Below are 14774 nucleotides of genomic sequence, written 5' to 3' on the forward strand. Positions count from 1 at the left end.
AAAAAAATCAACTCCAGATAAATTGTAGATATAAATATGAAGTGCAAAACAGTAAGGCTTTTAGAGGAAAACATGAGAGATTACTTTGGAATAAATGAAAGTTTATTAGATAGGATACAAAAGGTACCAGAAATTTTAAAAATAAAAATGAAAACAGTTGTGTTTATAAAAAAAAAAAACTGTGATAATGAAAAGGCAAGTCATTCAGTAGGAAATGGTATTTGCAACACAAATGTCCGACAAATGGCTCATATTTATCAAGAATATATAACTCTTATAATCAATAAGGAAAAGACACACAAACCAACAGAAAAAAAATAGGCAAAAGAGGCACTTCACAAAAGAGAATATCAAAAGATGAAAAAAGTATTCAACCTCCTTAGCCATCAGAAATATGCAAATTAAAAGTACAATATGATATATCTGTACACTCACCAGAATGACATAAATTAAAAGACCGACAATATCATATCCTGATGAGGTTATGTACCGCAGGTGGCAATGTAAATAGAAACGATCATGTTAGAAAACTGGCAGTATTTATTTAAGCTGATTATATTCCTGTGACACAGTAATTCCATTCCTAGATATATGCCCAACAGGAATGTAAATAGGAATATGTGCATAGGAACAGTCATAGTAGCAGCATTTGTAATAACCCCAAATTAAAAACAATCCAAATGTCTATCAACAGTAGAATGATAAATAAATTGTGCCATATCCCTAGAATGGTGCACTATATGCAATGAAGATGAATGAACTAAAACTACAATGAATCTCTCAAACATAATGTGGCAAGAAAGTTGCCAGATGCAACCTTGTACATAGTATACAATTCAATCACTTCCATAAAGTTCTAAAACAGGCAAAACTAATGTATTGGGACAGAGCCAGTAAAACATTTGTCTCCAGAGGAGCTAATAACTAGAAGAAGGCACAGGGGGACTCTGGGATGCTGGTAATATTCTGTTTGTTGACCTAGGAGTTAGTTACAAAGACACACGTAGTTAATAAAGGATCCTTGAGCTATACATTTTACTTGTGTATTTGTCTTTATGTATGTATGCTTAAATAAAATAATTCACCTTTCAAAAAAGCATTTTGTAGGAATCTTCAAGGCTGCCACTTACCCTTGTTTGAGGGAGGCTTTGATTCCCTTAAAGCTTGACCAGTTGAAGTTGCAGGGAAGTCCTATTTAGAAGATAAAAAATTAAGAGATCCCTGGAAAGTGGCAATTGCTTAAGCTGGGTCTTGAGTATATGCAATTACTTTCCATTGTCTCAATATGTTAGTCTCTCTAGTTTTGTATGGTTTTTTTTTTTTTTTTTTTTTTTTTTTTTTTTTTTTTGAGACGGAGTCTCGCTCTGCCGCCCAGGCTGGAGTGCAGTGGCCGGATCTCAGCTCACTGCAAGCTCCGCCTCCCGGGTTCACGCCATTCTCCTGCCTCAGCCTCCTGAGTAGCTGGGACTACAGGCGCCCGCCACCTCGCCCGGCTAGTTTTTTGTATTTTTTAGTAGAGACGGGGTTTCACCAGGTTAGCCAGGATGGTCTCGATCTCCTGACCTCGTGATCCGCCCGTCTCGGCCTCCCAAAGTGCTGGGATTACAGGCTTGAGCCACCGCGCCCGGCCTCTAGTTTTGTATGTTTTACATTTTCTATAATAAAAGCATTTTCTTTTCCCGAAAATCTATAGAAGGTTTGCATCCAACTCATGTCAACCACTGGGGTTTATTTCTATTCTATTTAGTATGTTAGTCCCCTAAGAAAACATTGTCATTAAAGCTTTTCGCTTACATAGGAAAGCTCTCCTCCTAGTTATTTGAATCTTTGGAAAACTATTTCTTGTGTATTCTGATCTCTTTTTCTTCTTCTTAAAAATAAATATGATCGTGATTTCCTCTTGATCAAGACACCTACCAGCCAATTACCTTTCTTACCACCCTCCTGTCATCGCGTAATGAATGACCAAAGGACAAAAATAAACTCCAATGGAGAGCACACATGGAAGTAGATAAAACTAAAAAATATGAGCTAAGAAGAGGAGACATCTATGTCTGGCTAAAGAGAGGCCCCATGCCAGATTAACTGAAAAGGAAATGATTAATTACAGCAATGTAGCAATAGAGATGCCCCAAGCGTTTCAGTGAAATCAAATGACGCAGGTTAGAGTCCAAAATAACAGGACGATTGACTTGGGAGTGGTGAAAACACTTTTAAAAATGTGTATGTCACATAAAGATGGCCCCATTTTTACAGAAACAAAAAAAATTTAAAAGATCAATACAGTAAAGCTACAGATAAAAGCTACAGATAATTTTATTTTCTACGTACCAAATGTTCTTCCTAAATTGGAGGATAGAAACAGTGCTTTATAAGTCACTGAATTATTTTTTTAAACCATGGAGAAAGTGGTTACCATTCAGGAAGTCACAGATTCCTACATGTAAAAATATCTAACTCTGATCTATTTTTATTTTGGAATTACCATTTTTATATACTGTTTCATAACATTTTTATACCATTTTCTCTTCTTTTTAAGGTTGAACTTTTGTTCATTTTTTTTCTCCTCTTCAGCCTAGATAAAGTGCTGTGCCCTCCCAGGTAAGGAATAGAGTGAAGAGTCCCTTTGTCCTGCAATCTAGTTCTACCGCCATCTTACCTCTTCGCAGAGAGAGAATAAGGGAAAATGGCTCAGCTTTTTCACTAATTAAATTGCAACTCCCCAGTTGGAAGTTGGGCAGGCTGCAAAAATAAACCTCACTGTAGTTCAGTCCCTTGGAAATTCTAAACCAGTATGTATCCCCACCGACCCAAGCATCATGCTGGGTGTACTATGAGACTCCAGGTTTGAATCTCAGCAGGAAGGAGACTTAATGGTGTTACACAGGAAGTAGTTCAGAGTCCATGTTTCTTTGCAATGAAGAAATTCATTGAAATTAACCAAGAAAAGCATCAAAATATAAAACATGCCTGCTCTTTCTCTTCAGCAGTGCCCAAACTTATTCTAGTCCTGGAACAGTGTCTCATGCCTGTAGTCCCAGCACTTTGGGAGGACAAGGCAGATCACCTGAGGTCAGGAGTTTGATACCAGGCTGGCCAACAAGGCAAAACCCTGTTTCTACTAAAAATACAAAAATTAGCTGCATGTGGTGGTGCACACCTGTAATCCCAGTTACTTGGGAGGCTGAGGCAGGAGAATGGCTTGAACCTGGGAGGCGGAGGCTGCAGTTAGTGAGATCATGCCCTTGCACTCCAGCCTGGGCAGCAAAGCAAGACTCTGTCTCAAACTAACTAACTAACTAAATAAATAAACAAACTTATTCTAATCCCTCGTTGAATGGAGGTAAAGGACAGAGAAGAGTTAGGGATAGCCCAACAAAAGCAATTCTAAGCAAACAGAGGCTGAATCATTCCCCAGATAACAAGAAAAGAACCTCAAGTTTCTCAGAGGCGATGAACTACCTTGTAGCAATACAGTATAAAAGTAATGGTAACTTGTGGTGGGTAGCTTTCAGTATGTATGAAGGACCCCTATTTATCCATAACTTTAAAAATAGCCAGAATTTAAAATAAGAGTTATCACTTAAGCTGAGGTTGAGATTTACTTTTTCCTGTAAGTGATAGTAAAAGTTTTGATATAGGGACATGGTGGCAAGGAGAGCATGGAATAGTAAGAACAGAATCAGACACTGAGGAATACCATTGGCTGTATGAAAGAACCCACATGAGAGGCTAAGAATATTGTACATAAAGACTTGCTATTCTTGCTATTCTTTAGCAAATCCCTAAAAATGAAGCATATAAAAAGTATACAGAACGGATTACAAATGACAAGCTGGCTATGGCTATGGAACTGAATATTAAAGAACTAGACCAACTTCAAGGTGGCCCAAGAGAAGAGCGATTCTTCAGGCTGCAAATGAACTAAGTCTGGCAAGAAAAATAATGCAGTGGAAACGATGGGAACCGTTATTAAAAGAGTTCCCACCAATCAGTGGGAATGACCCACACAATTATTAAATGATTTTAGCGGGTTGATGGGAAACTGATGCAACTAAATATTCTGTTATATTAAAAGTGTGTTGGCCGGGCGCAGTGGCTCACGCCTGTAATCCCAGTACTTTGGGAGGGGAAGGCGGGCAGATCACGAGGTCAGGAGATCGAGACCATCCTGGCTAATACAGTGAAACCCCGTCTCTACCAAAAATACAAATAAATTAGCTGGGCCTCGTGGCGGGCGCCTGTAGTCCTAGCTGCTCGTGAGGCTGAGGCAGGAGAATGGCGTGAACCCAGGAGGCGGAACTTGCAGTGAGCCGGGATAACGCCACTGCACTCCAACCCGGGTGACAGAGTGAGACTCTGTCTCAAAAAAAAAAAAAAAAAAAAAAAAAAAAGTGTGTCCATGTTATCGATATATTGTAATTAAGAAAACTCATACAGAAAAGATTTAGGAGACTTGTTAAAATAAGTGACTGTTGTAATACTGTTTTGTAGATCAACTTTTTTTTTTTTACTTTAAATTCTGGGATACATGTGCAGAACATGCAGTTACATGTGCCATAGCGGTCTGCTGCACCTATCAACTCGTCATCTCGGTTTTAAGCCCTGCATGCATTAGGTAGTTGTCCTAATGCTCTCCCTCCTCTTTCCCTCCACCCCCCCAATAGTCCCTGAAGTGTGATGTTCCCCTCCCTGTGTCCATGTGTTCTCATTGTTCAACTCCACTTATGAGTGTGAACATGAGGTGTTTGGTTTTCTGTTCCTGTGTTAGTTTGCTGAGAATGATGGTTTCCAGCTTCATCCATGTCCTTGCAAAGAACATGAACTCATTCTTTTTTAAGGCTGCATAGTATTCCATAGTGTATATGTGTCACATTTTCTTTATCCAGTCTATGACTGATGGGCATTTGGGTTGGTTCCAAGTCTTTGCTATTATAAATATGCTGCAGTAAACATAAGCGTGCATTTGTCTTTATAGTAGAATTGTCTTGGGGATCAATTTTTGATTTGTATTCACAAAAATTATTTCAAGATAATATTTCTTTGAACAAAGAGACTGTGGGAAGACTTGAAAATTAATGAAAATAATTCCTACAGATCTTCAATGCAAAGGCCATAATCAAGAAGTGAAGCTTCTTTAGCAGTATCTTCAACGTCCTTTAATTTTTTTGTTGTCCTGAAAAAGAAAAGGTCCTTAATTATTATTGTCTAAATAAATTTATAGTTCACTGTTTGAAGTAAAGTAGTAAGAGTGAATATTTTCATGTGTGATAAAAAAGTACAAGTGGCTGGTCATAAAATTTGAAATTAACCTCCTTGACTGTAATCTTATATCTATAAAGTAAAATTTAAATATATAATTGTGAACTGTTTACAAAATCCATAATAAATGTCATTTTATTTTAGTCTTTATTTGAATTATTATTCCATTTACTGTTTTCATATAGTCTTAATTTTATCATATTTTGTTGTTACTCTATTATTTTTGAAAATCTTCAAATTATAAATGATTGTACAGTTGAAGAAATTGGTACCTGAAAGAAATATTTCTTATTGCACAGAGGTAGTTGGAAAAACTTTTCTTTTTGTTGCATTTAAGGAAATTAGCTTTCTGGTCTCATGGTTTCTAATTTTCTTGATCAACCCTGTTACATGAAGATAGAGGTGGAATTTCTGTAAAAGAAGAGACATTAACAGTTCCTGAAGTTTTTCTGACATATAGATAGGCTTATACTCAAAACATTTTGGTCATATGGCTGCAAATTCAAAGCGGAATCACTAAGTAGTTTTTACTAAGTTTCTAATATGATTGTAAGTGGCTATCAAAATAAGACAAATGCTGTCCAAGGAAAGAAAACATTGGCAAGCTTAGGATTAAACAAAAATAAAATGAAAAAAAAAAAACTTTAAAAAAAGAACAGAATCAAACCAGAAATAGTCCTCTTCACCACATGTGCTAAACATTTTTTAACTAGTTCCCTAGTGTGGAAGAATTGGGTAAAATATATAAATGAACATTAATCCTTTTCTGGACATTATACTTTTCTTTATACAAGCATACCTCAGAGATTTTCTGGGTTTGGCTCCAGACCACTGCAATAAACAACTGCAATAAAGCAAGTCACAAGAACTTTTGTTTCCCAGTGCATATAAAGTTATATTTGCACTATACTGTAGTCTACTAGGTGTGCAATAGCATTTTGTCTTTAAAAAAAAACAATATGCATGTCTTCATTTTAAGACTACTTTATGCTAAAAAGATGCTAACAATCATCTGAGCCTTCTGTGAGTTGTCATCTTTTTGCTGGTGGAGGGTCTTGCCTCTACATTGATGTCCACTGACTGGTCAGGGTGGTGGTTGCTGAAGACTGAGGTGGCTGTGGCAATTTTTAAAAATAAGACAACAATGAAGTTTGTCTTACTGATTGACTCTTCCTTTTGTGAAAGATTTGTCTGTACTATGTGACGTTGTTGGATAGCATTTACCCATAGTAGAATTTCTTGCAAAATTGGAGTCAATCCTCTCAAACCCTGCTGCTGCTTTATCAACTACATTTATGTACCCTTCTAAATCCTTTGTTGCCATTTCAACAACTTGGCTAACTGGTGCAAGAGGCCTAGCTTTCAGCCTATCTCAGCTTTCAACATGACTTTCCCCACTAAGCTTAATCATTTCTAGCTTTTGATTCACTTGAACACTTAGAGGTCCCTGTTAAGATATTAACTGGCCTAATTTTGATATTGTGTGCCTCAGGTAATAGAGAGACCAGAGGAGAGGGGTGGGTCCTTGGAGCAGTCAGAACACACACAACATTTATCAGTTAAGTTCGCTGCCTCATATGGGAGAATATTGCCCCCCCAAAAAGTTATAATTTTTTGTAGCCCCCCCAAAATTACAACAGTAACATCAAAGATCACTGATCACAGATCACTATAACAGATAAAATAATGATGAAAATGTTTTACAATGTTTTGAAAATTAGCAAAATGTTACACAAAGTAAACACGTGCTGTTGAAAAAGTGTGCCTATAGGCTTATTCAGTGCAGTTGCCGTAAACCTTCAATTTGTAAAAAAACGCAATATCTGCAAAGCGCAGTAAAGAGAAGCACAATACAACAAGGTATGCCTGTATAATAACATATTTATAAACAGTTCCCCTCTAGAGTGGCGGCTCACATATTCTAAGCTACTTTGTTTTGTGCTGTAGGTAGAGGAATGTTTGTAATTGATGCCAACAACATTTGGATCTAGTTGTACGGGTTCTAGGACTGACATCATCAATAATCTAGGCTTTTCCACCTTTCTGCTCTTCACCGTATTGATTTTCATCTTCAAGCTTGTTCACTTATGGTCACAGATGGTGGTCTCAGTTTCAGATATTGCATTTTGTGCAATCACCACCAAACACAGGAAGGCTAATTTCTCTCCTTGTGTGTCCCTTTGTCTCAGAGAAACACTTTTCTGAGAATCTCCCAGTGTCTTTGTCTTACATAACATTAGCCAGAACAAAGTCATGTGCTTAAATGTATAACTACTCACTGTCTTGGGAAATGGGATCGTAGCTGTTAAATGTGTAACTATGAAGTGCTAAGAACGTAAATATGGGTTGTGATTCTAGTTGTGGAAACAGATAATGGCAAACAGATATATTTTAAAGAACAATGTCAGGTCGTGTTTACTACAAAAGTCAGGAATGAAGATGAATCCAATGGCTAGAGCTTAGATGACAAGAAATGCCTGACTACTCCTCCCAGAGAAGTGGTGGCCCCAGGGACTGGAGGTGGAGTGGGCTGAAGAGTGTGACACCAAATGCAAATAAAAATAAAGTTAACAAAGGTAAAGTGCCTGGCTGAGGCGTCAACCTGAAAACTTCAGCAGAGAGGCCATATCTAGATTAAAAAGTTACGGGTCAGATACCAGAGGCATCAGACAAGGAAAGAGGTTATTGAATGAAAAGGCCTGAGACAACTATAAAATATTAAATAACGCAGGACAAAATAAACTTAACCATGTCAGTAACACAATAAATGTACATGGGCTAAACTCTTCATTTAAAGATTAGAAGTATAGATTTTTAAAAACTCTTATCTATAAACAATTAGTCAGAGACATACCTAAAAAATAATACAGGCATAATCATCTCATACTAGTTAAATATCAGTGAAAAAAAACTTGTGGAACAACATTAATATCTGATAAAATTTACTTTAAGATAAAAAGCATTACTAGGGATAGAAATGGTAACCATACAGTCATAATAGGATAATTTCACCAGAAAGATAAAAAAATTATTAATTTATGATAGCTGCAAAAATACAAAATGCAAAAATTGACCAGAGAAAAATTTGTTTTGTTTCTATATACACCAAATAAATCCCATTTTTTCTAAAGTAGAAGAAACAGAGATAAATAATGCAATGAACCCACCACACAATTTAAGTAATATTCAAAAGGAAATTGACAAATCCACCATTAGAACGGGAAATGTTAAAACACCTCTTCTGGTATAGTCATGTGCCACATAAGAGTTCAGTCAAGGACAGACCACATATGCAACGGTGGTCCCATAAGATTATGAGGGAACTGAAAAATTCTTATTGCCTAGTGAATTGTTACAATTGTCTACAATATTCAGTACAGTAACATGCTTTGTAGCATATTGTGTGTATGTATGTTGTAGGCTATATTATCTAGGTTTGTATAAGAGCTGCACACCTATGACATACATACAACAACAAAGTCATCTAACAACACATTTCCCAGAACATGTCTCTGTTATTAAGTACACAGGACTTTATTTTTTTCACTTAAAAAATAGTCAGCAAAAATTTGGAACATCTGAAAAAACACAATTGGCAAGACTGATCTGATAGTTTCACCCTGTAGATTTAACCTTTTTTCTCTCACAGTACCTGTAACACAAATTCTGTACTTCAAATCTCTGACTACCTTCTCTTCCACCAAATAAAAATAACACATAATTCTACCCTCTTGCCTTGGCCCACACAGTTGTCCAGCCTCTAAAGGCAAAGAATATCTTGACATGTATTGTCATTTGTTTTTCTCTGGTTGCTTTTGTTTATATTATTATTTGAACTAGGTTGTAAGCTGTTTGATAGCAGAAACAGGATCTCAGTACAGGACTGAGTTCATAGCAGTATTTCTTTTTTAATTAAAGAAATTTAATTTTAAAAAATTCCTTAATTTTAATTAATTTTTTATTTCTTAAAATTAAAGATTAATTAAAGACATTGTTTAAAAAACAATCATGTTCATTGTCACAAATGAACAATTCAAAGATGTATAAAAAAATTAATGCTTTTCCCCCATCCTATTCCGTTAAGATAATCAAGATTAGCTAGTTACCTAGTCTTACTCTTTCTTTCTTTCTTTCTCTCTTTCTTTCTTTCTTTCTTTCTCTCTTTCTTTCTTTCTTTCTTTCTTTCTTTTTCTCTCTCTCTTTCTTTCTTTTTCTTTCTTTGTCTCTGCTATCCATCTAAACATTGACCTCTATATGCTTTTCGGGTGGGTTGGTAGTTCGTTTTTTACTAAATATTAGATCTACTGTATCTATTATTTAGAAACATTTGCAAACATAAAAGACTATGGGAATTTTTGCCAGATTAATCAGTATGACTCCAACTCACTTCTTTAAATATCTACAAGGCACTCTGTAATATGGATGCCCCATAATTCTTCATCCCTCTTTGATTCATGGTTCATGGCTTTCAGTTGTTTCCAGTTTTTCTGACATCCAGCAAGTTGGTGCTTTTCATTTCTGTGAGGTTAATTGCAAAGAAGATGACTTGGGGGTCTTTTCTGATGTCTTTTTAAGACTTAAAAAGCTAGTTGTTCGTTGCCTTACTAAAAGGCTACTGTAATTTACATTCCCACAAGCAATATATGGAAGGCCTGCTCCTTGTCTTCAGAGTACTGTAATACCTTTCAATCTTTTTCAATTAGAAATATAAAAACTGGCATCTCATGTTTGCTTTCATTTGTATTTCACTAGTTACCAGGAGTTTCAAGCCTTTTCCTACATTGATTTTCACTTATATGTCCTTACCCAGGAATTGTTTGTTTTTATTCTTGGCTCATTTTCCTCCTTTTTGCCTCAGAAGTACTTGTTCGCAATATATTATCCTATGTAAGGTGGAGGTTAAAGGGGGTGGCCAGCACAAATCCTCTTTGGCCTGAATTATTTGAACTCTGCCTTAAACCTCCCTTTTTTCTTTGGCTGTGAAGACGTGGTTCCATTTCTCTGGGAAATTGAATGCCCCCGTTAAAAAGAAAAAGAAAAGAGAAGAAAGGGGGAAAGAAAGCTCTTCCCCACCTCACATAATCCTCTTTGCTATCCACAAAGGCTGCTGCTGCTACACAATTCCCATGGGATTTCTATTCCAGCAACCAAAGAGCATGGCATAAAACCCACCCACAGAGACCTCACAGTCTGAAGTGCCAGCGTTCAGAAACCATCCGCTTAATGTCGTGCTGCTCTATTGAAAAATGCGGACTCCTTCTGATAGTCTCACTTGAGGGAATAGAAGCCCCAGCGCAGCAGCCCAAATGACAGGGCTCACGCCTTCCCCTCCACCATGCTTTTATCCCACCTTTCGAACACCTCCACCCTCTCAGTCCTTCCCCTGGCCTGCACCCCACCTTTCATATTTCCTAAGAGCGCTTCACTCTCATTCCTGACTTTAACGAGCTTCAAGCTGATTTTTGAAAAAGAGAAGAAGAAAATGGAAAAAGAAACCTCATCTTGCAGCCAATATGCCCCCAGCAGGCTTTCCCACAGAGAGAGAAGTGACTCTCCAGGCTGCAGGGAGGCTGACATGCAGGCCAGAAGGCAGCTGTCTGCTTTATTGAAATGCCACCTTGACCATAGTGTGCTTTCTCTGAGGGCCGATTGATATTGTTTGAATGCAGGACCCATGACATACTTTGTTTCTTGTATCCATTGGTCCTCTCAGCAGGCCAGCTGGAGGGAGGAGAATTCGAATCTTGCTGCCAATCCTACCTTATCACTCTCTACCCTCTCCCCAACTCTATCTGGCCCCATCAGCTTTTTCAAAAAGACCTCACCAGCACATCCAGTTCAGCACAGATTTTGTATCTTTTCTCATTTCCCATACACGATGGCAGTTTATCCTGTGATCCTGTCAAAAAAAAGTTCTCCAGAGAATTCCAAGAGGTTACATGGATGTGCTTGCAAATTTCCACCCACACAGGAACCAGCTTGAAATGTCAGCTGATCACTGTGTTTGAGCAAATATTAATTTCCTCATGAGCAGATTTTAAATTTGCAGTCATATCCCAAGGAAATAGTTTGTGCTTAGAAGACTTGTTTTTCTTTAACCTAACGTGTTTTTTGTTCATCTTAAAAACAGACCACTGCCTAAACAACTTGTTCCTCTTCCCCCTTCTAATAGATTTATTGAGGTATAATATAACCATAAAAGTCACCCACTTGGAATGTACTGTTTGACAAGATTTGGTAAAAGTACACACAGTTGTGTAACAGTCACCACAGTCCACTGTTCCCAAAGTCTCATCATCTCCAAAATTCCTTCTTGCCATTTGCTGTTGATTTCTGCTCCCACCTCAAATCCAGGCAACAACTGATGTGCTTTCTGTATCTGTTGTTTTGCCATTTCTAGAAATTTCATATAAATGGAATAACACAATATGTAGCCTTTTCATCTAGTGTGTTTTTGAGGTTCATTCACGTTGTTGCTCATATGAGTATTTTGTTATTTTTTAATAGTCGGCTATCAGTGTGACCATTGTGGGTAGATCACATTTTGTTTATGTATTCACCAGTTGATTGACCATTGGTTTGTTTCCAGTTTTTGACTATAATGTCTCTGCTATGAACATTTCAATATAAGTCTTTGTGTGGACACATGTTTACATTTCTCTTGGGTAAGTGTAAAGGAGTTGAATTGCTGGATCAAATGGATACCATGTGCTTAGCTTTCTAAAAAGCTGCCAAACTTCAAAATGTTAAAAAATAAAACCATGCCTCATTTTCAAGGTTGTATTGGCCATGAAATCACCCAATCTCAAAGAATAAATAAAAATTTTGAGCATCATTTCCCAAAGTTTTTAGACATAGAGTCATGAGCAATAAAAGTAGTAGAACTTTAGCCAGGCATGGTGGTGGGCGCCCGTAATCCCAGCTACTCGGGAAGCTGATGCAGGAGAATCACTTGAACCTGGGAGTTGGAGGTTGCAGTGAGCCGAGATCCCACCACTGCACTCCAGCCTGGGCAACAGAGTGGGACTCCGTCTCAAAAATAATAATAATAATAAATAAAATCTAAGGAAAAGGAATATTATTAAATCCTATTCTGTCACTGCTGAGTCTTTAGCCCAGAGAGAAGCGCCTTTTTTAGAACTCTGCTGACAAAGGAAAAGCATAGAATCACTGCTGGCTCTCAGTTCTTTTGCCTCCAGTTTCTACGCCTGGCTTCCGTGCACTGATCCTGAAGGGACCTCTTTCAGAGATCTTAGGCTAAGAGGACCCAGTTGAGGCTGCTCCTGAAGAAGTAAGAGCAGAAGGGTTTTGAGTGCACAGGCCTTGTCAGTCCTACTGCCACCAGCTGGGTGGAAGCTACATCCACAGGGCTTCATCAACAGGGCACCTTAGGGGTTTCCTCAGGCTCCTCCTAACAGCCTTCTGAGTGCCTGGGAAGTGATAGGCCAGGATTTCCCTGACCTTGGAGTGCCTGAAGATTCTAGACCCCTGGGATCAGAAAAGAAGCTAAACTCTGCCCTGGTGGTTTGGGATGACAAAGCCATGGCACAAGAGAAAGAAGAGATTTTTCCAATTTCATTTCTGCTACCTACAAGTTTTATGATCTTAAGCAAATTACGAACCTTTCTAGTTTTCCATTTTTCCCCTCCAGGATTTCTATGAGAATTAAGTGGGATAATGAAAGGCTACACATAACACAAGCTCTTTGATGGCAGGAATCTTTGTATAGATCCCAAGAACCTAGAACAGTGCCAGGCACGTAGTAGGTATTTCAAAAATGTTCATGGAATGACTAAAGTACTTAGCAGAATTCCTGAAGAGATTATTGGTTCATTTGTTCAATCTTTTGCATAATATTTATTGAGCACCTACAAAGGTTTTAAAGAGCTAAACTGAGGCACCAAGTATCAGAGCAGCTGATTAAGACAATTAAGCTCAAATGAAAGTAACAGTCAAACCTTTAATGCCTTACTATGAGAGTATTAGCAAGCAGAAGTTGGAGGAAGCACCAACTCAGTGGGAAAATACTGAGTCAGAGTGGAGAAAAGTGACTTCGAGGCTTCTCCTCCCCCTATGAGAAGGTCTCAGCAATGGCACCTGAGAAGGTCTCTACTGAAGGACCTCAGTAAAGAGACCTCCACATAGAGGCTTCCTGGGCTAGGAATGCAGATACGTCTAAGGCCAAGGCCGGCCAGGGGGCCTGAGGCCTTGACTGCAATTCCCTCAGAGGCTGCAATGCTCAGGCCCATACACCAAGCCTGGTGTGGGGAGGGCGGCTTCCATGTGAGGCCTGGAAAATCACACACAGGTTTTGTCCAGGAGCCAAACTCCTCAAGGTTGCTATTGAAGAGCAGATATGGCCTCTGCCCTCACTAAAGTGTACAAACTATTGAATAGGCACACCATAAACAAATAAACACACAAATAAATACATAATTGCAAATTATGATGAGGGTTGGGTGAGGGTGGAAGGGATGAAAAACCAGAGCTCTGGGAGAGGATGACAAAACACTCCTGTATTGGCCTGAACGCTCAAGCCAGCACCCTCGGCAGGGAAATCCGAGCTGAGGCCTGGGGATGAGAAGGAGTCAGCTGCATTCACGTCGGGGAGAAGAGGATGGGAGAAGAGGGGCACCCAAACTAAATATTCACTCTACCCTGTGTTACATCAGGCTCTTAAGTAATCATAGAGGCCATGCTTGAGGGGCCAAAGCGACTTACCCTGAGCTTCATCCAAATCTGTGTAGTAAGTCATCACTTTGTAACCATTTTTAATTTGATGTACGACACTAGTGCATCCAGTCGAATCTTACCTGTGGTTAAACGGATCTCGAATACATACGAGTCAGATGTTCCCAGGATCTCAACAAACTTTTATAAATAGGAGTGAACCCACTTTGTGTAGGTCTTTGGAGAGCACCAGAAAAACAGTGTTCGCTGAATGAAACTCCTTAATGTTGTGGAGCCCTTTCTGAACATTAGAGCTGGGAGATGCAGAAATCAGGGGTTACTTTTGACTTTAGGGAGAAAAGATGGGTCTATGACTATTTTCCTCACCTAAATAACTCTGAAAATGACCCAGGGTGCTCTGTCCTCCTGGGCCTGTCTTCGTAAGCCTCTGATGCAAAGTTTATTGTCAAGAATGGGGTAGGCTTTCCAGTAATTATGAAAAGCCATTAACACATAGCAAAGAAATACTAGCACTTATTGTAAATCTGGTTTGTATCAACATTTTTTTAATCCACTCTCTTTCATGATCATTGTTTACAGTCAGTAGAAGGTGCCAATTCATTTCACAAAGCCCTAACACATCTAAATTCTCAAAACTTTGTTTCTAGAGTTCTCTTTGAACAACATTGGATTGTGCCACTAAACTAGTTATATCCCTGACTTATTATTATTATTATTATTATTATTATTATTATTATTTATGTTGTGTAGAGACAGGGTCTTGCTAAGTTGCCCAGACTGGTCTTGAACTCTGAGCCTTAAGGGATCCTCCCACCTTGGCC

This window comes from Macaca fascicularis, chromosome 6 (genome assembly GCF_037993035.2).
Source record: "Macaca fascicularis isolate 582-1 chromosome 6, T2T-MFA8v1.1".
NCBI lineage: Eukaryota > Metazoa > Chordata > Mammalia > Primates > Cercopithecidae > Macaca > Macaca fascicularis.